The sequence below is a fragment of the Anastrepha obliqua genome, chromosome 2, assembly GCF_027943255.1.
Source record: "Anastrepha obliqua isolate idAnaObli1 chromosome 2, idAnaObli1_1.0, whole genome shotgun sequence".
NCBI lineage: Eukaryota > Metazoa > Arthropoda > Insecta > Diptera > Tephritidae > Anastrepha > Anastrepha obliqua.
In genome coordinates this window covers 127,410,161-127,434,588 of record NC_072893.1, presented here as the reverse complement: position 1 = coordinate 127,434,588, position 24,428 = coordinate 127,410,161, and the positions used below count along the sequence as shown (strand labels likewise).

General features: G+C 37.4%; 1 protein-coding gene across 1 annotated transcript in view; it reads left to right on the top strand.

Moving 5' to 3' along the window:
• Window positions 1-24,428, top strand: part of LOC129237414 (ELAV-like protein 2) — an 86,301-nt gene that overhangs the window by 1,415 nt on the left and 60,458 nt on the right. The gene's annotated exons all lie outside the window — the stretch shown is intronic.

Below are 24,428 nucleotides of genomic sequence, written 5' to 3'. Positions count from 1 at the left end.
CTCACTTTCGATTGCATCCGAATTCTTTGACACAAGGCGACATTGCGGGAAACTGCGAGGGGGATGAGCTGCCCTGTCAAGGGACCCGTGAGGCGATTACCCCGCGATGGGAGAAGACTAGGATCCCTTTGACCACTTGCGGTCTGTTCCTGAAAAGATGGGCTTCGCGCTAACTCAGCGAGCGGTGGGCAAGTACACAAAATTGTAAGGTGGGGAAATCCTTCTGGCCACGTTCGAGCGATCTTCTGAGGTTGACAAAATCTCAGCTCTCGAGTTTCGTGGGTGTTTTCACACGACGCTATCCGCGAGGTGTACATGTTGTGAGACATGGAGCTGTCCTCGAGTACTTTTTGCATCAGCTGTATGGAGGTTGAGGTGTTATCATATCAGCATCTGCTCCTTAGCTGCCTTGCTCCCGTGGAGCTAAGATTTATGCATCTTGGCGCTTACTTCTTTGCTAAGCCTGCTGATATAGCAGGCCTTGGTATTGAAAATCTGATGAACTTCAACGTCAGCATAAAGCGGTTAACGAAACCGCAACACAGTCATCGTTGGTAGTCCACATATACTAAACCCATCCTCTCCTTTCGTCCTATCGGTCTTTCTCCGACTTACGTCCTTCACAATGGTATCACAGAGGATGAATTTGATTTCTTCGTCCTAGTGTGCCCACTCCTTGGGCAACCGTTTTAACCAAACCTAACCTAGCTATCTCTGCCTCGGTGTCTACTCTATCCTATCTCTTTCTTTCTGTTACTTCTCTCCTTGCCTATTTACCCTTTTACTTTCCAGAGCTTTGAATACAAAGAACTTTTTAGCCTGAGTGTTTTAGTAGTTTCCAATCTGTCGGTGCTTCTTGGCTCGTCTGTATTAAATTTCAATCTTATTGGGACCATGGGGAAAGCCTCGTTTACAAGTATTGGACCCAGCATGGGGGCTTCTAAGTGCTATTAAACCTTGAAAAAATGTATAGGACGTTGGTTGGTGCAAAAAGTATCGATCACAGAGTTCTATGGCTTACAAGGGTCTGACCGGCTGAAGGTTACCCTAATTAAAAAATAAGGAGACAGGCATTCAGAGCATACAATAAATATAGAGGGACAAAATATGTTCTTTCCTAAAGCTGATGAAAGCTTCGACCCAATATTGGCTAGAGCCGCCTCACCTAGCGGTACAGTACTCTTTTTATATTATGACTCAATTTAAATTTATGTTAGTATAAGCCGTGATGAGGCGAGAAGGGTATACGTGGACAAATCTACGCTGAAATAGTTCGCAAAATAAAGAAAAGTTTGCGCAAACTGTGGGAAATAAGTGCAAGACAATAAAAATATGGCAAAAGGTGAATTGTGGCGAAACGTGTGTGGGTGTGTGTGTGTTTATCAGAAGTTTTGTGATACATATGTGTGTGTGCATAAAGACTTATGCACGTACTTATCGTTCACAAAAAGCATTTATATGCGTGTATGTCGGGCATTTCCGGTTGTTTAAGGCGTCGCCGGCTGCTCGCGTGGGTGTGGGCGCATACTTTTTGCTAATTGCATGTTTGTTCACGTGTGTGTGGTTATGTGCTTCGATGTAAGGGTGTTGGCGAGGGCAAACGACCATTGACTCCTTGACTTTTCAGCATGCAACATGTAACAAGCACAACAACAAAAAAAAAGAAAAGTGGATAAATGCAAACTCAAAGAGCCTAATGTAATTTTAGGCGCTTCACAATAGATTGCCATGGTTTAATGGCATGAGAGAAGGGCGTAAGTGGTGGAGGTGACCGAAAAGGAAGAGCAAAATTTATAAAGCTAAGAAATTGGCCTTTTCTGTACGTTGCTTTTGTAATTGTGTTTGTTGGTTTCCTTTATTGTTGCTGTCGCATGCTTGAAGAGGCAAAATATTTACACCTCTCGAGTTCTCAAGTTCTCAAGCATTTGAAAGAGTTGAAAAGAAAGCAACAAACGTACGTAGAAGGATAAGGTGTAAAATGTTTGTTAGGCAAGTTAGGCGAGTTTGTGTGTGTGTGCGTGATTAACCTGTGTATGAGTGAGGCACATCAAGTGCCAGTACTTGCTGAGCACTTTAATTTATGCATACCAAAAGTGGCAAATTTATCGATTGGAAGTGAACGAAAACTAGTGCATATACAGCACGACCGAATAAAAGTAGACTACGATTCTTTGCACACAGCAGATAGAGAGATGATTGGTTAAAAGCACGGAATGTAAACCGACGGAAAGCAGCAAAGCAGAGCGCCATTGCGCTGCTACGTCAAGGAGGCGCACAAAAAAAGGATATGTAATTAATTAAAGAAAAGATAATGACTAAAAATGCAATTAGTTGCTGCAAGCAATGAATATTGACGATAATAGAAAGTGAGGAGCGCCCCGAAGAAGAAGAGCGGAAGCAATGAGAATTTACATAATAGCGACATTACTCGGATTTAAGTGGAATTGGATGAGCGGAGGGCAGAGCGTTGAAGGCTCAAAGGCCAACAACAACAACAATACCGCAACCTGGCACATTTCTACCAGCAGAAAATATATCATAACGCCATCATCACCATCATCATCAGCACTTCCTTTATCCACTTTACCTCCTCCACCATCCCTGTCATATTACACTGCTGCGCTGGCTGTTGCTGTGGCGAAAGTGTATAATTTGCATATGTCAACACTGTGTTGGCTGCAGGACGAGCAAACGAATGAAACGGATGCAAAGGCAACGAGCCTCTGCATGAAAAGACAATGGAAATGCATTAAATGACATAAGCGGGCTTCGATGGCGAACAATCAAAGGAAGCAAACACACACATACACACACTCACTTTTCATTTGCATTAATATATTGCATATATACGTAAGTGTGTATGTATGTATGTAGGTAAGTAAGTAAGTAAGTGGCGCTGTTGGTTGTCAAACAGGATATGCGGCTGGACGTCGGTTGGTTAGTTTGCATTTGACGGCGGTGCTGTGAGCGCAGGGTTAGAGGATATGACTATGCAAAGTGTTTGAAGGTAAAATAATAATAATTGAATTGCACACAAAGGGTGGAAGATGTCAATGCGGGCGAATTATGGGGAAAAAAGCATAAGCCGGATGTGACAAGGTAGCTTAGAGCGCATGGAGAAGGTCGTTGGAAATTTTTTACATGCGTTTATATAATTTTACTGATTAATTTCACTCAATCAAGCAGACATTAAGCTGATTGCATGCAAAGTTTCAGCTGGGAAATTTCCGCTGTGATGTTTTCATATGAACATTTATATACATATATCCTGCTCATAATTTTTGGCAGGTCAACACTCATAATCCGTTGCATTATACAATTCAACTGGTTTGCAATTAAAACCACTGAGAATTTCTAAGAATTTGGTGAAAAATCTTTCCACAATCAAAGTTATGAAGTGAGTGTTCCAAAAAGCACCTACACTCTTTTTGTTTTCCGATTTTCTAGATATTGGATTTTTAAGGAATTATACTTGAGCAAAATTCAATTAGACACCTTCAGCCGTCAGCCATGTGAACTGCCATATTTTTCCTACCTTTTTAAGGTATTTAGGTAAATGCATACCATTATATAAAAATTAAAAAAGGTAAATAAAACTAAAAAATTTCAATAAGTTTAAAAAAATAAAACAGGTAAAAAAACTAAAAAAGTAAAAAGAAAAAATTAAAAAGAAATTTAAAAACTTAAGAAAAAATAATTTAAAAAAAGTTAAAAAAATATTGAAAATTTCAGAAAAAACCAATATAATATGTACATATGTCATTTCGCTTTAAATGGTTTTGCATTTTAAAAATTGTGAAATAAATTAAGTCTCAGTAGCTCCAAGGGAAATCCTCCGAAAACTGTAGTTAATTTGACAAGCCCGGGGATGGAATTAAATTTATAATGCAAAATAAAAATCGTAAACTAAATATTTGGAGGCCATTAAGACAGCTATATCATGTGTGTTTTTGAAAAAGACAAAAAATATTTTAAAAAGTTAAAAAAATATAATTATTAAAAAATAATAAAAAAACTAGAACAAAACCTTATAAAAACTATGATAATAATGATTAAAAATAATAAAAAAACTTAAAAAAAGCTAAAGAAAACTAAACCAGTTAAAAACCATTTTTAAATAAAAAGAAAATTTAGAAAAAAAATATTGAAAAAAAATGTAAAAGGAAAAGTTAAAAAAGACCAATGTCACTGAGATTTAAATGGTTTTGGTTTTTATGGTTTTTAATTATTGAATTTAATTATTTGATTTTATAATTAATTTTTTTGTTATGATAATTTTTCTTCTATTTTATTTTAAAACGTTTTTTATTTTGTTATATTGGAATTTATTGCACAATAATTTATATAATTTTAGATTTGATTTGATTTTACTTTTTTGAATTTGTTTTAATTATTTTATGTTATTTTGTTTTATATAATTTTAGTTTAATATAGATTTTATTTTTAATATTTTTTTATTTAATTTAATTTAATTTCTTTTATTTTATGTAGCTTTCATTTATTTTAATTAATTTTATGTTATATATTTTATTTTATTTTATTCTATTTGGTTTTATTTAATTTAAGTTTATTTTATTTTATTTTATTTTATTTTATTTTATTTAATTTTATGCTCTTTTATTTTATATAACTTCAATTTAATTATTTTTTTTATTTTCTGTTGTATTTTATTTCATTTTAGTTTCCTGCGCAACTTTTTCCTATTGGTAGCTCAAACACACACACACACTTGCATAAATAAATAATGCTGGTGTTGTTGTTGTACCGGCAATGCAATAATGGTCAGTCAGAGATCACAGTTATGCGGGCACCAAAGGCGGAATGTACAGAAAAGTAAGCACATCAGCAAATATGTACGTAAAAGTAACACAAACAACAACAACTTTGTGGTAATAAGATAAAAATGCAATAATAAATGAAAAATACAAAATGTTGCTGGACAAAGCAGAGGCTCAAGTGTCAGCACTGTGACCACTCGGCATGCAGGGGTTGACGAGCTGCAGGAAGGGAGGTAGCTGAAAATACGGAAACGCCATTTTGCCAAACTGGAAAAACGAGCGGAAGTTGAAAATCGATTGCCGCGGACGAGAGGTCAGGAATGAGGCTGAGCTGGAGCAAGGGAAATTGAAAATTGGAAATGGAAGTAGGAGTAGTGGAGCAAGAGGAAGAGAACAAAGGCGGTAGGCGGCAGCGGTGGCAAAGCTGTCACGTATTGGATGAAAGTGCAAAAGCAGATAAAATAGCGGAGGATTGTAGAGGAAAGTAAAGTGTTAGCAAGCGTTCAGTAGCGCCGGGTGGAGGGAGTGGAGTGCAGTCGAGGGAGCGCAACTCAGAGTAAAATCTTGTCTGTGCAGCCTGCATGTGGCAGTCGCAATATATCCATGTAGTAGATGTGGTTTCCATTGTGCTTGACTGTAATTGTATGCGTGTGGGAATGTGCGCGTGTGGGTGTGCATGCATGTGCATAGGATGCCAGCCAGAATTGTGTGCTTTTGACTGCATCTGCTTGACCAAGCGGTTATGGTCGGCTAGTATGCGGGTTGCTAAACAAATACATGCTTGCATACATATGGAACAACACATATACATACTTACGAAAACATGCATTTGTGCAACATCCACACAAAGTGTATTCCAAAAAATGTATTTTCCAATGTATTCGCTTGCATTTGTGTCATCACTTGCTATATATATAACCATGTGCTTGCTTGTATATACACAGGCACACACATATATATTATACATACAATGCATATGTGTGTGTGTAACTGAAATCTCTCTGCCTTGACTATATTTTCCGCTTGGATTTTATAATTTAATTCAAAATTCGTTTGAATAGTTCAAAGTGCAAGCGCTGTTAAGTAGACACACACACACACTTGCACTTGCTTTCCCACATACATGCACATCTCTTTATATTTACTCAGTTTGATTTTAATCAATTTCTGTGCACTTGTTTGCTGTAATTTTGCTACAGGAAAAATAAACCAAATTGTTAAACCTGCTCTACATACAATGAAAAATGCCAAAAAATGAAGTCTAACCGCAGGCGCTGCCAATGTTTTAATTGCAATAGCTCGACCACTTTAAGAATTTTTTCATCGAAAATAACTGTGTGGTTAGTTTTTCGCAAAAAGTATCGAATACATGTGTAGAAATGTGGCAGCTACCAAAAATTAATGTAAGAAAATTGCCCGAATATAATTTTGTAAGCCTCAAAGTGGACTTTTTTGATGAATATATGCAATAAAAATATTTAGTTTGTTCACTAAAAATGTATTTATTGTATTTATGATGCGAAACCGCAGCGATGAGGTAATAAATAAAAGAAATTTCGTGACAATTTGTTCAGAATTATTACAAAATAGGAACCGAATATTTTCAAAATATTTTGGAAAATTTTTTTATTTTAAATATTATTAATAATAAATATCATTATTGGCGTACACAAAAATGTTTTGTAATTAACTTCGAATGGACTTATGAGCTTTTAAAATTTATTTATTTTATTTTATTTATAGAAGAAAAGTAGAAAATTAAATTTACTTCATTTATTGGGTTGGGGAATAAGTTCGTAGCGTTTTTACCGAAAACTTATATATAAACAAAAAACAATAATTATATCAATGAGATAATCAATTATGTACTCGCCTCTTTCCACCTCTCGACCAATTTATTGATGCGATTCAGCCAAAAATCCCCTGGTCTGGTGTCAAAGAATTTACTGAGCCAGTTTTTAAGGACCTCTTCGTTATCGAAGGTAACAACGCCTTTCCTATGGGCTGACAGGGAGCAGAAAAGATGGTAATCGGACGGTGCACGGTTGGGAGAATACGGCGGATGCTCCAGGATCTTCCATTCGTGCTTTTCGAGTGCGGCCTTGACGACATGTGCAATATGGGCCTGGCGTTGTCGCGAAGGTGTATGGTTTGACCATCTCGATCACGTCGAATAGCCTCGTTCACGCGGTGTAGCTGGGTAAAGCTCCTTGTTGACCGTGGCATTCTTTTCGAGCGTTTCTCAGTGCACCATGCCCTTCCAGTCCTACCAAACACATATCATGATCTTCTTTGGATGAGGATCCGGGTTGACTCTCGGCTTTGGCGTATCTTCTGGAGCCACCCACTCCTTTCTTTGCATCACAATGATGTACGAGCATAGACACAATTTCTCATCTCCTGTGACAATTTGGTACAAAAAGCGCTGTTTATGACCGCGTGTTACTCGATGGCGGGCGAGATGCTGAGCAGCAATTTGAAAGCGAAAGTGAAAGTTTTTTGTTTTTTTTTGTTTTTTTTTTTTTGTTCTTTATTTCTTCCATAAAATATTACACCTGTCGTTAGACAATAAGTAATTTAATATAATTTACAAAAAGATGGAATGAGAGTGATATTGAAGGGGCAATGCCCCCAAGCTCATATAGAAGGAATATACATATTATTTAAAAACAAGAGGTTAAAAAACAGTGACATATACGATTAGTTGACAATTGATTACATGGATTTTGCAAGATCTGTTGGTGTTTGACGGTTAAGCCGACTTTGGGCAGATTTTTCTTTATTTGGTAGTCTTCTCATCATAGGATTTGCGTGCGTTAATAATCTATTCATGTGTATTGTTTCATCAATAGTATCGATGTCAAGGTCGCGATGAATATCTGCGTTAGGTATGTACCAAGGTGCATTAGTTAAGGTCCTAAGTATTTTAGACTGGACTCGTTGAAGTATACTTAGATTACTTTTTGCAGCAGTGCCCCAAATCTCAATAAATAGGTACTTTATTTTGCAATGATAGATTGGACTGAGGTCGAAGTAGCCAGTATAATTTCTTAAAACGATTTTTAACTTCATTTCGCTTTTTCTTTATATGCTCCTGCCAGTTTAATTTCGAGGCGATCGTAATACCCAGATATTTCGCTTTGGAGTCAATATGCACGTCAGAATTACCAACGCTAACTGGTTCAATGGTTGTCCTTCGGTTTGTGTAGTTTAGTTGTATTGTTTTGTCAGCGTTAATTTCGATGTACCATTTTTGAACCAGTTTAATGTCACATTTAATTCGTTTTGTAAATTTTGTTTTGCGACTTTTGTATCTTTATGAGATACAATAAGGACTGTGTCATCCGCAAATGTTGCAATCATGCTGTTTTCTGACTTCGGTTCCGGTAGATCAGCCGTGTACAATAGATACAATGTTGGTCCTAAGACACTGCCTTGGGGAATGCCTGCGTTCATAGGTTGAATGTCTGAACATGCGTCGTTTAATTTAACATAGAATTTCCTGTCTTGGATGTAACTCTTAAGCATAAGGTAAAAGTCATTAGGTAGTTGTGTTTTTAATTTATGGAGTAACCCAGGGTGCCACACTTTGTCAAAAGCTTTAGCTACGTCGAGGTATATGGACATGCACACTCTTTTTTTATTCAGGTCATCATTAATTTCGTGAACTACTCTAAGAATCTGTTGGATTGTTGAATAGTTTTTCCTAAATCCAAATTGGTGTTGGGGTATCAGATTCATGCTTGTTATAAAAAAGGTGATTGCGAATGTTTTTAATGATCGCAGTTGATTTTTTCCGCCAATTCACGACTGGTTTGGCGACTGTTCTCCTTCAAGAGCGATTTGAAACTTTCTTCATCGAGTTCAGAAGGCCTTACGTTGCGGGACGTGTCATAATCATTTTTGAACTTTGCAAACCATTTTCGTGCTGTAGACTCGCCTTTGACACCTCCTCCATACACGTCGCAATTGTGCCGGTCTGATTTGGCAGCTTTTTGACCTCGATGAAAAGCATGCAGGTGTCGAAAATGTTGATTTTAGCCTCCTGGGTATTCAATTTCTAGGCCTCAAAACTAATAAAAACTTAAATAGCTCGAAAATATAATTAACATAATTTTGTAGAGTAGTAAGAGTCCATCGAATGAATACTTACTCCTTGCCAAACAACAAAACAGTCGATGTAAAATAAAAGAAAATATAAAAACGCTATGAATAGAATTGAGCGGGCTCGGTAGTCTAACGTAAGTTCACTAGCCTGCCATCCCAGAGGTTGTGGGTTCGAATCCCACGTAAAGCCGCTCCTCGCACTTTTCCAAACTTACTGACTTTCCTAGTTTCTATAAAAAAAAAAAATAATAATTCCTCAACCCCAACAACCATATCCTTCCAATCCTTACCTGCATTGTGGCTGCTAAAACAAGCAAAAAACAAAGAAAAAGACACAGTTACACGTTGCATCAGTGGCGCCAGCAAGTGGTACCAAATGTAGCAAAGTCCACAACCATCTGTGTGATCCTGCTGGAAGAAGAATGTGAAAACAGATTGCGCTCTAAACAGTTAAAAGGCGTTGTTCCTAAGCAACGACAGATGAGCATTCCCACTATTTAGGACTGGAAGCGGTAAGCTAATCACCTACCCTGCCAGAAAACAAAACAGATTAACGAAACCAACGCAAGACTCAGTCTTGTCGAGGCCCTCCCGAGATGAGTGAACTAGGAAAAAAAAAATGAATGGACTTGGTTTCTACTCCTTTTTATTTCCTTCTTTTTGCATTTTTTTAATTTGTTTTGTTTTTTTTTTCAAAAAAAAAAGAAGAAAAGTATGCAAACTGTGTAAATGCACCCCAAAATGTAGCAAAAAGGAATTAAATTTAATTTTCATGGCACTTCTGTAAAATTTTAGCATACCTGCAGGCGCTGCTTGCACTCCGAAGCTCATAATTTATTTACTTTTGCAAGCATTTGGATGTAAGTCTCACGTACGGCAAGTTTCAGGTCACTTTTTCTAATACTTATATCGAAACTTATGAAATTTTTCAAACTAAAAGTTTCGTCAGCTAACAGCGAAAAGCCACATTCTTTTTGAATTTTGTTGCGGGAAATTTAACTTATTTTTAGTTAGTGCCATACACTGCCAAATACCTGAACGTCACATATACATAAGTGCTTACATATTTTACTGGTACAAGAGCATAGCGCTGTGTGATCTACAAGCGGCAACGCTTTATTTGCCACTTACGAAAAAATTGAAATTAAAAAACAGTTAAAAAGTAAAAAAAAACTGTTCCCAGCTTCCAAATGCAACTCTACATCTGCAATCGTGCATGCTTGTGAGTGTATATATGTGCCTATGTGTATGTGCATGCTTGCTGCTGCCAAGTAACCGAAATTTTTATGCCACGGAAAGAATTCAATTCCGCCAGCTTTGCTTTGTCAATACACCTGTGCGTTGTTTTTGTTAACAAAATAGAGCACACAAAAATAGTCTGCCTTCGTTGCTAGTGGTGCACTTTTTGTTAGAGTAACGGCTCTTTTAATTCCCACATGCGTAGATTTCGCATATTCAACGCCCTATGCAGCTTCCTGACATAGTGTAGTGCCTTGGAGCGCCTGTCAGTCGCATGCCAACAAAGCCAAAAAAAAAAAAAAATTACTTCTACTCTTTTCCAGGCTGTTTTTGGCGAATTCCGCTTTATGAGCAGCTCTTGTTTTTGGTAGTTGAAAAATGTCCTTACCACTGCCGCATATTTTGTGTGTGTTTTGCTTGTGACAACAGCTAAAGTAACCAGGCGACTTGTAAAGTGAGAATATTTGCTAGGAAAGTGGAGTGCGCGTAGGCAAGTCGAGAAGTGGCTATGTGCATTGCAAACGACTTGGCTCGTTTGGCCCACGCCCTATGCGAATACTCGCAAAATAAATAAAATTAAGTCGAGAAATTGAATTTCAAAGTTTTACATTTACAATGCGCTTTGTGCGACTCCAATGGTTACCGCGTCTCATCTTCTCGCTGCCCCCGCTGCCAACTCGCTGTAGTGCTTGCCACACTCCCGCATAGCTCATGTTTTATTGATGCTGTCGCTGTGCTTTGCTGTATTTTTTTTGTTTTTGCCTTGCCACACTTTGTTCACCCTAAGTTTTAAATTTCGCGTTCTGTGCTAATAAATAGAAAACTTTGGCGCGTCTCGTAACAGCCTGCCATCGCCCACTATTCACTGCAAATCTGTCGCGAAAAGTCATGCACTCAGAGTTATGTACTTAATGCTGTGTACTCAAACTTATCGACTCACTTAGCAACTTACCCAATCGACGGCTGTAACTCCTGACTTCTTTGCTCTGTTGCCTGCTAACTTGCCGCTCACTTCGCCTATCCTTATGCGTTTTCTTAGACCCGAACAGTTTGTGTAGTGAAACAGTGAGTAGCTTCTGTCTTCCGCTCTTTCTTACTTCTTCCTCCTTTTCCAGTTTCCTACATTCATTATTACATTTTTGTTTCATTGAAATTCCTTTTACTTAAATATTTCCTACCAGTTTTTTTGCTTTTATTTCACTTACTATCTTTTTTCATCCCTTCCTTTGTATATATTAAATTGCCACTTTTAATGGGAAATTTACTTAGTGCCAAAGCGTGGAATTCGAAGTGAGTTATTTTGCAGAAAATTAAACCAAAATTGCTCTTAAGCATAGCACTTAGGCGGTAGCAGAAATTTAATCGTAGAAAAAATAAAGTTAGTGAAGTTTGCCTCAATATAAAGTCTTGGTATTCCTGAAATATTAGAAAACAAGTAACAGGCGACAGCTGATGCCTGACAAAAAGAAGATTCCAAAACCTCTCCCTGCAAGGGTTAATTATTTCAATCACCAATTTAACCGGTTAATGTAATGAAATTTTGATAAAAAAAGTTTTAATATTCATGAAGAAATAGGAAATCAGTGACACATGACAGCGAAAGTTTCATAGTGCCAAGTGACATATGACAGCTGACCTGATAAAAGTTCAAGTGCTCTATTTGTGTTATAAAATTTTGAACGCCAAACGTGAGTTCTCAAATTGCCGGATACAGATTACGTATCCTGTGTGTTTATTAAACGCATGTGAGCAGACAAGTTTTTATACACTATAGCTATAGCTAAAACATCGAAATTCTTATTCTTAAGGTAACCAAAAACTGTGAGAGAAGCAGTTTACTGGTGACATATAATTACTGTTAAAGGCGGTAGCTCTTTTGTACATGGGTGGTAGGAGCCTTCATTTTAGTTTAGGTTAGGTAAAGTAGCTGTCTTACTACGTACGCGCCTATACTAAATAGAGGCCGCTTGTGATACTACCGAAACTATCCCATCCTTACTCCACTTGGCCCTCTTTAAACCATCCTGTATACTTTATAAATCTAGTTTGGCTAGCTAATTTTATACCTGCAACATCCGCGATGCTGTCCAGAAAAGCGATTCCGGACAAATTCAACCTTCTTCTACACATAGCCATGCACCCGCATAGAAGGTGTTCAACTGTATCTTCCCCTTGTCCATCCTGACAGACTCTGCCCCACTTCTACTGGGATGCCTTCCTATAAGACAATATCCAGATATGTAGACTGTTAGTGCTACCCATATTCCATTCTGGCCAAGTCTGCCTACTAAAGCTGCAGATATGTAACTCCTTGAGGAATTGCTGGCAATATTTAAGGTGTATTTATCCATTTATATTTACAGCTTACATGTGGCCAAGGGCATGATATCAATTTTGTCTTGAGCAATTTGGAACGCAGTGCCCAGTCTAGCTAACGCATTCGCCTTCACTTAACCTCAATGTTACTGTGGCCCGGCACCCAGAGTAGAGTTACAGAGAAGAACTGTGCGAGTATTCTAAATTGTTTACAACACTCTACCACTGTTTTCGAAGAGTATTCCCACGTTTGAAGCGATTTTAGAGCTGCATATAGTTTAAGTCTCATATAAACAAGGAAGAAGCTTTCAATGCTGGCTACTCATGAAAAATGATGCTTGAAACATGAGAGCCGCGAAATCTTGTGAGGGAAAAACGGCATAGTGTTGATTATATATGACGTACGACAAGTGAAAGTCGGTTAGGTTACATAATACCATTGGGCAGAAACCGTCGAACGTGGTTAAAAAAGAAGAAAGGCTGCGAAAAATTGAAGAATGGCAGATACGATGGGAGCAATCCGAGAAAGGTAGGTGGACCTTTGAACTGATTCCAAACATTGCGAGGTGGATTGAGCAAAAACACGGAGGAATTGATTTTTGTATCACACAGTTGCTGACTGGACACGATTGCTTTAAAGCATACCTACACAGGTTCCATCTTGAGAACGACCCGTACTGCCCGCAGTGCCCCGAAGAACAAGAAACGGCGAGGCATATCTTGTTCCAATGCCCGCGATTTATTAATGAGCGAAATATACTTGAGGGAGCGTTTGGCGAAAACATAAGTGAGATAAATCTTATCTCACATATGTGCGAAAACGAAGAAAACTGGAAAATTACATGTGTAGTGGCCGCAAATATCATGAAGAACCTTCAATACGCGGAATATTCACGTGGGTCCCTAGAAAGAGCTCCTTAACACAATGTACAGAACAGAATGACAATAACAGACGATTGAGTAATAATATACTCACAACAGCCTCCTGACGTACTACTTAACGGTGAAGTTCCAGGAGGACATACCGTAGGACATGAGGGGGGGTTTAGTTGGGTTAAAGTCCCACACCACGGCTTCGGCCAAAGGCTTTCGATGCTTCCCCTCCTCCACAAAAAAAAAAAGTGACAGTCCGTTCATTATGTATGAGACAACATATAATGACTGACTGCAGACATTTGATTTATGAATTAGAATTGAATTGATGTTATATGACTAATGACATATGATATTAAATATGACTCAAGACATGATATGACATGACTATTTACTCTTGACTACGAACAAAATTATTTCTCTATAAAATAAGCAAAACAAGCAATAGAAAATTGTAGATAAAACCAAATGTGGGACTTCTACAGCTTATTGAAAAAGGCTGAAGAAGTAAATGCTTCTCTCTATCAGCGGCTATGGTTAACCAACCACCGCCATATTCCTTCCGTTTAACAGATTTGATTAAATTTGTCGAGTTTTCTGAAATAGGCAAGTAAAATAAAAATAAATATAGTAGCGAAATTGCTGATCTATAAATAGAAAATATAATGTGGTCATAAGTCAGCTTGAAATATATATATATATATAATTGGCGCGTACACCCTTTTTAGGTATTTGGCCGAGCTCCTCCTCCTATTTGTGGCGTGCGTCTTGAGGTTGTTTCACAAGTGGAGGGCCTACAGTTTTAAGCCGATTCCGAACGGCAGATATTTTTATGAGGAGCTTTTTCATGGCAGAACCGCGACCACTATTAGAAAAATGTTTTCCTTAATTTTGGTGTTTCACCGAGATTCGAACCTACGTTCTCTCTGTGAATTCCGATTGGTAGTCACGCACCATCCCGTTCGGCTACGGCGGCCGCTTGAAATATGGTGTGCACTATATTTAGAAATTGTTTCTTTAGCTTCCTGATTTCGTGTTTCTAATCTCTTCTTTCACGCTATTTATTAACTTTTACAAATCCGTAAATCTAGTCAAATGTAATTTATATATATTTCTTTATATTTTTATATTTGTGTTGGCAATTTCAGTCAACTCAGTTAGTTTGTTCCAAGTTTTATCTGCCTGCCAGATTCCATCTATTTTATTACCGGATATGTCAACGCAAAGCTACTGCAAATGAATTGCTTTTTCTGCTGCTGCTGTCTATGTCTGTATGTGCGTGTGTGTGCCAGCTTGCGCGTACATTGTCTATGCTATTAAGTTTGTAAATCAAATTTTTTGACAGCAAACAAACAACGGGCTCGTAACACAACAGACAAATACAATTTACATATAAAATATCAAATAATACAATACAGACACAGATTTACATATGCCTAGGCGTATGTGTGTGTATATGTATGCTCAGCAGTGTGAGCAGAATGTTACATAAAAGCTAAACTTGCCAGTTCATATGTAGATGTGCACGTACGAGTAGTTGCTTGTGCATGCGTGCCAACTTCTAATTCTAGTACTATTTTGTAATTGTGTTTTGGAAAAGTTTTTACTATAAATATTAATATACGTGTGTGTGTGTGTGTGTGCATGGATGTATGTGATGATGTTCATTTTATATTGTTGTAGTAGACTTTGGGCATACATACATTCATATTTGTATGAGTATTAAAAATAGGAAGTCGAGTTGCCTTACCCAGATAGCCAGGATAAAGGACTTATTCTATTTGAAGATTTGGCTAGATGGCATGCACTTGGAAAGAGTTAGCTCTATAACCACAGATAGTCATTGTGATGTCCTCAATTCTCTCACTATATGGCTTTAAACTAATTTGAAATTTACTTGAATCCAAGCGGCTATTTCAATGCGGCTCTGCCTAAAAAGCCTAGAAGAAGTGATGCCTTTGAAATATGCTTCAAAGCAAGACACATTCGTCTAGGAAGTGCGGAATGGATTCTATCTTTTTCACATTTCTCTTACAGAAACCATAAGGTGGGATTCCAAAAGTCCAGTCATCATATGGTATATTCTTTTGGGAGGTAGATCGTTTGGGAAAGTAGAAAGCTTTTGTTCAAATTAGTTGACAGGTGCTCAAATTAGTCCACATACCTATAGTTAGTAGATTATTTTAAGTCATTCTTGGCAGATCTGGCACTGTGCGATAGCAATTAATCATCATCATCATTCTGGAAGGACTACTCTTTTATTCAAAATTGACTAGATGGTCATGGATGCTCCGAGGGTTACTAGCCGCTCTAGTTTTCTCCTTAGCCTGTGAAAATACGAAACACAGAAGGTTTGAATGCTGAGACTCGATTATCAATATGAGACACTGCCTTTTATTTCACAGTCGTCTGGTTGAACATTTCCCGAAACACTCGTATGCCACGGGAGCCAGTATAGGCTGACTCTGTTTTATCGGTGGGGTTATAGAGGTCTTGAACCTTCTTGCACATATTTCGTGTTAGGTTAGGTTGAAGCGGTTGTCCAGTGTGGTACACACTCAGGCTCAGGACAGTGACACAGTCGCTACCAATTTAAGAGCATTATCGCAGCCTAATTGTCTGTAAAAAAGGCAAGCTTTTAAGGAGCCAGCTTCATTATACTTACCACCTTTGCCCCCATGTTAATTTCGTAGGTCTGGTTTTGAGCATATTGGAGTAGTTGCGTAGTCCATAAACAATGACATTTGTGTTAGAAAGAAGACTATTTGCCACGTATTGAGTTTCACTATTGAAGTAAGTTTAGATTGCTTAAGGCTAGGTTACGTGGTGCTGGTTGATCTGTAAAAAGATCTCACTTAGACCTCTAGGCAACATTGTGTTACCAGTGCTATATATTTCGAGTCGATGACATTATTTTATGTAATTCTTAGTGCCGTCTTCACGAGTTTTAACAAGCCGTTCAGCTTTTTGTCAGCAATGTCTTCAAGGCTGAAAAATATGTGGGTCCTAGGCACATTTGTGGAGTCCTACAAAAAGCAGCGCAGTGATAAAGAAGGTCTTCCAAAGTACGCCTAGCATTCGCTTCGTAGCTTGCGTTATACGCATCGCTCTGGACTAACCCGATTTGGCTGCGTGATGTGGGTTGATAAAGACAATATTTTGCAGTCTTTTCCAGATAGTGATAAAATAAAGTTTCTAGTTATCATATTCCAACTTCTTAACATAATTTTGGCCGTGTTGTACGAAGTTGTTGTAAGAGTGTTCCCATTGCGTTTCCAGAGCTAGTTCTTCATTGAGTTCTGTTTTCAGAAAGGAGAGTGATGAGTATTTGCCTTACGCGCTTAAGCGAATACCTCCCTTAGGGAGCTCATTGGCTCTCTCTCTTGTTTCCTTCTATTCCTTTGTTTTTTTCTATCCCGTAAAAAGTGGCTTACCCATTTTCGTAGCATTCATCTATTTTGGATCTGTATTGTTGAACACATTCCGCGTTGGTCCAAGGAGCCATAATTGCTTTAATAGCCGCTTGGATACCAACGTAAACGGTAGCCAATTCAGCTACTTTTGTTGCGGCATAGATTTTAGCTTGAAATATACCACCGTAATAAGGGAGTCTTATAAACTTTTGCAGATCAAATTGCGAAGAAAATATAGCCGCTCCTACCCTTTCCGCATTTCGAACCCTCGTAAAGAAATTCTTTGAATGGTATGTGAATTGTAAACTTTTCTGGCAACTATTTTGCACTATAATGACGCTAGACTTTTTGCCTAACTTGTAGAATTACGTGGTTCGAGCTTCCGTTTGAATCCGGAATATTGCTGTGACCAGAAATCCTCCGTGAGAATTATCCAGACATCTTCAGTCTTAGAACAGATTTTTGGCTGAGTTTCTTGCAACTAGTTTGATTGAGAATTCTTTCTATTGCCGCTGTTGGAGTTGTGCTCATAGCGGGTCTGCCTCTTCTTATGGACAACTAAGCAAACTTTTGTTGTTCGTTAGAATAAAATGTGACTGCTGATGCATGTGCTTCGTTCATAAAAATATATACCCTCCTTCCAACATAAATTTAACTCTGAAGATTTGATGCCGCTGTTCACTAACTCTCCAAGCCTCAGTTAACTATTTCTCTCCCAAATATCACCAATAAATAAAATAAATAAATAATTGGCGCGTACACTTCTGCTCGGTATTTGGCCGAGCTCCTCCTCCTATTTGTGGTTTGCGTCTTGATGTGCTTTCTCAAATGGAGTTTTAAGCCGACTCCGAATGGCAGGTGCTTTTTCATGGCAGAAGTACTTTCGGAGGTCTCGGAGGTTTGCCATTGTCTGCCGAGGAGCGACCGCTATTAGAAACAATTTTTTTATTTTGCTGTTTCATGCACCCGGTTGGACCTTATGCACTCTCAAAGGTTAGTCACACACCAACCCATTCGTATTAGCAGACGTCTAAAACGGAAAGTTTGCACTATTCACTTGCTCTGCTGGATTAACTATTCTGGCTATTGCTTGACTCCAAAAAAAAAAATGAAAAAATTAAAAATAAAAATTCTGAAACAGAAATTGTGCACTATCCGCCCGTTCTGCTGGATTAACTATTCTAGCTATTGCTTGACCCAAAAAAAAAATAAAAATAAAATTTAAAAAAAATTTGTTGGGAATCTGAACGGCGCCAATTTGTTTTTTTTTTGACGTCGAATCGAGCTGACGAAGTTTAGGTAGCGGAACGAGCATAGCGTGCAGCTATTTTTTACAAGACTTTCTATGCCTGAACGCACAGATATGGATACTAGGGAATGTTTACTGGGTAGTCTTAACTGTCGAACCTATTCTAGGACGAACATGAAATTGCTAATATTCCCACCGCCACATTGTCTCTGAATACAATCACCGCCAGCAATTTATTCAAACACATACCTATTATGTGCACATATGTCTACTTAACTCTATTGGCAAATATATATACATAAATATGTTCTATTTATTTACGCTGATTTATTTGTTTATTCTTTGCTGCCTTTCATAATTTGCCTGAGTGCTTAGGATGTATGGATATGATGCACAAAGGCGACAGAGAAATCGGTATTAATTTATATGTATGTAAATTGGCAAACACATATGTATGTATATATGTACATAAGCAAATATGCAAAATTTACTTCAAGCTTATTTGGCATATGCAAATTCTATTTGAACTGCCTTACAGGCAGATTGTTTCGCAAATACATTAACAGACTTCATACGAGTACAAATATGAATGTGTATGTTGGCACTGACACTCGTTTGCTGGTGAATGGTGGATGATGGCAGGTGACAGGGGTTGTCGTATCGAAATGAAATCGAAAAAAAAATACTGATTGATATACCTTGCGAGCTTATTGAGTAAATGTAATGGAAACTGCGCTTTGAAAACGGATGTATTTGAAATATTTGCTCTACAAAATTTTCAAAAAATTCTTCAATTTCTCTGAACTCCAGCTTCCACTAAAACTAATGTTGACACGTTTTTTCGGTAAACACTTTTATTGCTCCGCTCTATATCCACGAATATTACTTTAGTACCTATGCCTATTTCGTTTTGATCCCTCATAATGGAGGTGATATTATATTGTAGTATTTTCCTTACGAAACGTATTTACTGATTGCGCATAAATTTCTTTGCCTGCACTTAAACCAAATTACGTGATTTTACGCTGAGTACCATATCACGACGTGTGATTTTCTTTATGGGAACACAATTTTTGTTTTCTTTATTTTTATTAGCATAGTGTGCATGGGTAGCTGTGTATGTGTATGTGAGTTGGCCATAAAAGCGTAAAGCTCGGTTAAAATGGAAACGAAAATGAGACATGGTAAAATAAAAGGAGGAAATAAATGTAATAAGCAAAAGATTAGAGAATTAGAGAAGTAGGGAAATGTTAAAAAAAAACAAAAAAAAAAAAACAAAAAACAAAAAATTGGTGAACCTTCAAGATGGTTTGTGCCTGAGCAGACACTCTTTTCATGCATCGTAATAAACTCCCGATAACGAGATGAGGTTTAAATTGTAAGAGGTTAAAAATAAGAAATCTGAGCTAAGCTACTTGATACGCGATCGCCTTTTGGGGCACTACTTAAGAGGGCCGCATGATATATAAGTATATACTTTGTATATTCATAATTTAGGCCAGCTAAACTAAAATAAACTAGACTCGAAACATTTTTTGACGTGATAACGTCTTATAATTCGATTTAGCCGACTGCACGCACGAAAAGTGTGTCGTTATCTTGCTCAATCGTCGTTATTATGCTCATTCGTCGTTACCTTGCTTGAACTGCAAGCGAAACGAACGACAAAGAGCACAATCGGCCACCGCATCGGCAACGTTCGACATCTGACTCTCTCCTACTTGAGTGAGCATATATATGTATGTATATGCGCATATGTATATAAATTCACATATTTGTATTTGCATATGCCTTCTTCCTGTGTGCATGGTAATGAACCATTTCTTTGTTGAGAATAGGACGATGATAGGAAAAGTAGGAAATGAAAGGGGGTGTTTCGAGTGTAATGTGTCTTGAAAAAATCAAATCGATGATGTTGCCTCTTAGTGTTGTTGACATATTAACGTCTGATGCACAATCGAAATTGAACATATCTTTCATGAATTTGATAAATGTTTCGTCATTTTTCACGTTTGTGTAAATGTAACTTGATCAATTCCATTGCGATTCCATTTACCTCCTTCTTTATATCCATAAAAAATATCTATCAAACAAATAAAATTAAAATTTTGTTTTGAAAATTGCAACCATTACATGAGTATTTTCTTATGACGTTGTCACGTTAAACTATCGTCAGTAAACCGACTTCACAGACAACCTCTTTTTTTCGTAAGCTTAAGTGGTGTTTTCTTGAAAAAAATTTGCTCACATGCGAGATATCTTTCAAAAGTTGCTTTTTACGATTTTAAAATGAGTTTATAAAATACCGGTCCTTATATTCCGGTTGGTGAGTGACTTGCATTCGGTAGTGCCGTGTTCGAAACGCGGTGTATGAAACACCGAAGTATAGAAAAAAATGTTTCAAATGACGGCCCCCTCTCGGCAGGCAATGACAAGCCTCTGAAAGCATTTCTGCCATGAAAAAGCTGCTCATAAAAAAATGAATGAATTATTTTCTCGGTAAATGGCTGTAGTGATCGATTTCTCGTAAAGTATCAATCAAACTATTTAAAGTTTATGCTCGTTGTCAAGGTGTCATTGCACACTAAAAAAATTCTTTTGCTGTTTTTGCTTTGTACCATTCAGTTGTGAGTTACAGGGTGTTAACAATGGAAGTCATCAAAGAAAAAATTCGGTAAATTTAACTTTTTGTTTTGATAAAGTCAAAAATGCAAGTCAGATAGCTGAAATTGTGAATGGTGCTTATGGTGCCGATACCATCGATTCCGATCACGCATTTTTGATATTAAAGAAAAAATCAAAGTTGACCGGCTTCTAGTAGTCGCCCAGGAACTAAAGATCGACTATAAAACAGGTTTAAGTCACTTGTGCAAAAATTTTGCACAAAAATAATGGATTTCTGTTATATATGATTTCTGGATACCTCGCACTAATTATTTTAATAAAAATCTAATTAAAGTCTCTCCCCACGTTTCAAGCGATCGGGAAGCTCTTCCCTTCGAAAACTTTCCCGGATGATACAACATTTTTTGCATAAGTAATTCTTAATTGGTATTATTTATTTGAAGCTGTAATATTTTTTGAAACTATAGCCCAATTTTAAATTTGTCTTACATGCGATATATTTGTAAGTACGATTTCTTATGCGGTTTTTAAATTTAGCTTAATAATAAAAAACAATTTGAAAACTTCTGGTGGTTTATAAAATGGCTTATATTCATATTTATTCTTTCAAGCGATTTTTAAATTCTGCGTTGTGGTTTCTGCAATAACTTGGGCTTATGCAGCGTTGACAAAACTTACTGCACTTACTACTTTTTTTCTTACCTTTTTTGAGTATTTTTCATAATAAGTTTCTTTTTGATGTTTTAGGTCATTAGTGAGCCACTCGACATTTTTTCTCGCATGCAATATATTTTTAAATAATTTTTTTTCATAATTTTTACTAAATTTATATTTATAAAAACATTGGTGGAAATTTTGATTATTGACTATTGACTTATAAAATACTACACATTGATTGCTTTGCTATATAATTAAATTTAAAGTCGTTCCCCCATTCTAAGCGAACATTAACACTTTGCGTCCGATGCTGCCACAGTGGCGGAGCAAACCTCCGGCAGGATGTCATTAAGAGGAAAGGAAAGATTTCCGGGATCAGTAGAAAGCTAACCACACACAAAACTACCACCGCCTCTGCTATGTCTAGTGTCGAACCTTTTCTTTCTACCTCATCCGCTATCTCATTACCCCGTGTGTTCCTATGACCGGGAACCCATATCATTGTAACATAGTTTGGGTGAAATGGAGTTGGAGTCTAAGGCCTTGATAGCTGCTTGACTGTCTGAAAAGATAGCTACTCTTGCCCCAACTTCCTTGTAGAGTTTTAGTGATTTGCATGCTTCTCTGATTGCAAAGAAATTTGCCGATCGCAGAGTGTTATACTCTGACGCCTTACTCTGTCCCCAAAACTTTCGATTTTATAAGCGAAGAGTGATATGTGATATGATTTTTGATGCATTTCGACACATTGAGTCTTGTGCAGTGGGCTTTAGCACAAAAATTTTATTTTTAGATTAAACTTCCATCCCTTGTTATTCTGAAAATCGAGTGTGTGCTTTCAACATTTGTACATATTAAAAAGGTCTCATTCCTAAATTCGATATTAATGCAGTGCACTTCAAATTTCAAAAAAATACCTTTTCATTCACCTTAAACGCGCAAAATGTTTGCTATAAAATATCGAAATTTCATGGCAATTATTGATAACTCACCTTGATGTAATAAATAACGGTCCTTTACCTACCACTATTTGCATGATAGTATTTTAAAATTTTAGCTATAATATTAGGTAGTGAAAAGTGCTGCCAAATTACTGCCCACAAAAATCACCAACCTACATATAAAAAAAGTAGTATACGCAAACTTTTCCCAATTTCCCAATGCGACAAAACGTGGGAGTTGGGCGCACGAGAATCATCTGTTCACGTCGCGACAGGCGTGTAACATGCAAGCGACCAGCTGGTGTGCCAACCGGTGCTACCGGTGAGCGAGTACAAGAAAAATAAAAACAACAAAAACAAAAGCAAAGTGAGTATGCGACAAAAACAAGCGCGCCCCACCCATGTTGTGTTTAGAGACGCTACAGAGCTTGGTGGCACGCACGAAGCTTCTCCACGCTCAATGCAGCGAGGCAACATATGGCAAAGCTTGCAGCGCTGCGCAGTGATGCTTTAAATATTTACATAGTTATTTCCTACCAACTGCGTTCGTTACTGCATTCCGCTGATTTTAAAACGGCGTTTTCCCCTTTTCCCATTACTCTGCCACTTACCACCCCAAAGCATGCTTTCCTCGCGCTGCTGCTTTACTTTACTTGGAGGGCTGCAATGTCTTTTGCCAAAACCGGCAACCGGTACTAGTGCGCATCTACTTACACATGCGCCCATACATACATACATTTTTCGGCAAAATAAATTGCCGAAATTGTTGTTGTTGCTGCTGCTGCCATTTTTGTTGTTGACGTGTTCCGGGAAAAATCAATATGGCGCATGCGTTTTAGCTGGAAATTCAGGAAAATTCGGGTGCACGATAGAAAATGAATGGCTGTTCTGCAGCAGAAAGGAGTGTAGGTGGGGTGTAGATGTGGAAAAAGAGTTAAGTAAAATTCATAAACACAAATTTCAATGGAATCGGAAGCGACAACAAAAACTTTTTGAACGTCAATCGCTTTGTAATGTACGAGTAGTTGGCGCTGAAGAGCGCCTGAGAGCGCCAGACAGCGTGCGTCCAGTTGCAGCAGCCCTCACTTTACTTCGTTTAGTTGTTGGCCTGCTTCTGCATCCGGCTAACGAACACAAACTACTTTAGCTTATATACACATACATACACGTATATGTATCACATACTATTACATAGTTGTGCTTGTATGCACGAGGAACTCAATTTTACGCAATTTTGCGCTCTTTGTATGTGAAACTTAATTTAATTTGGAGTTGAGTGTAACCCAAAATGTGGAGCTTCCAGTTTCAACTTATAATTGCTATTTTCCATCATTTAAGAGGCTATTAGATCTTAAGTGGTTCTTCAAAGGCTGGTTTATTAGTTTATTTGAGGCATTTTAGCATTTTCATAATTCTTTAATTTTCTTTCCTCGAAAAAGAGTGTGTCGGCTTATGTTAATTTTTTTATTGAGCATGAAAACGCTTTGCTTTTTGATTTATCTCAGCACAGATTTATCGAAATTATAAGTATTACCAACATTTGGAAGCTAAAGTAACGTTTTTTATGCTCACACAAAGCTTAGAAAGTTTAGGTCACTTTTATACAGATTTATATAAATATAAATTTAGCGTCATTGAAATTTAAGTTGAAATAAAACAACGAAAATTCGAACTGAATGTGTAATCTTTATTATATTTGTTTAGAACTGTTCATGACATTTGTTTTTTAAAGATAATCCCTTTCAAAATTTGATCGCAACTATGCCGTAATCGACCATCCGTAAACACCAATTTTGAATGACTCGCTTTAGGATTGGCTTCCAATGCTTCAATTGCAGAGCATTTTGATTTTATCACACGATCGTGATGGCCAAGCCACTGGTCCGAGACGAGCGATAAATTGCTCATTGAAGTTTAAACAGCTTCAAAAGCCTCAGCAACGGCTTAGATACCTAAATAGATCTACAACATTATTTGTTGTACTTTTCTGTTTTATAGATCCTCGTTTTAAAGTTTAGAATATTCTGCACGGCTATGTATCTATTAAGTGAAGGTTAAAAGAAACTTTAAAAGCTTTCAAAGACTTTTTGGAAAGCTTAGAGGCCTTTTCAGTTTTCACAACTTATTCTGGCTTAAGAATAAGAGAGCTTTAGAAGCTTCCAAAAGCTTTTGAAAGTCTTAGGATTTAGAATTATCCGTCTATAAAGTACGCTTTTTCCTCAAAAAAGCT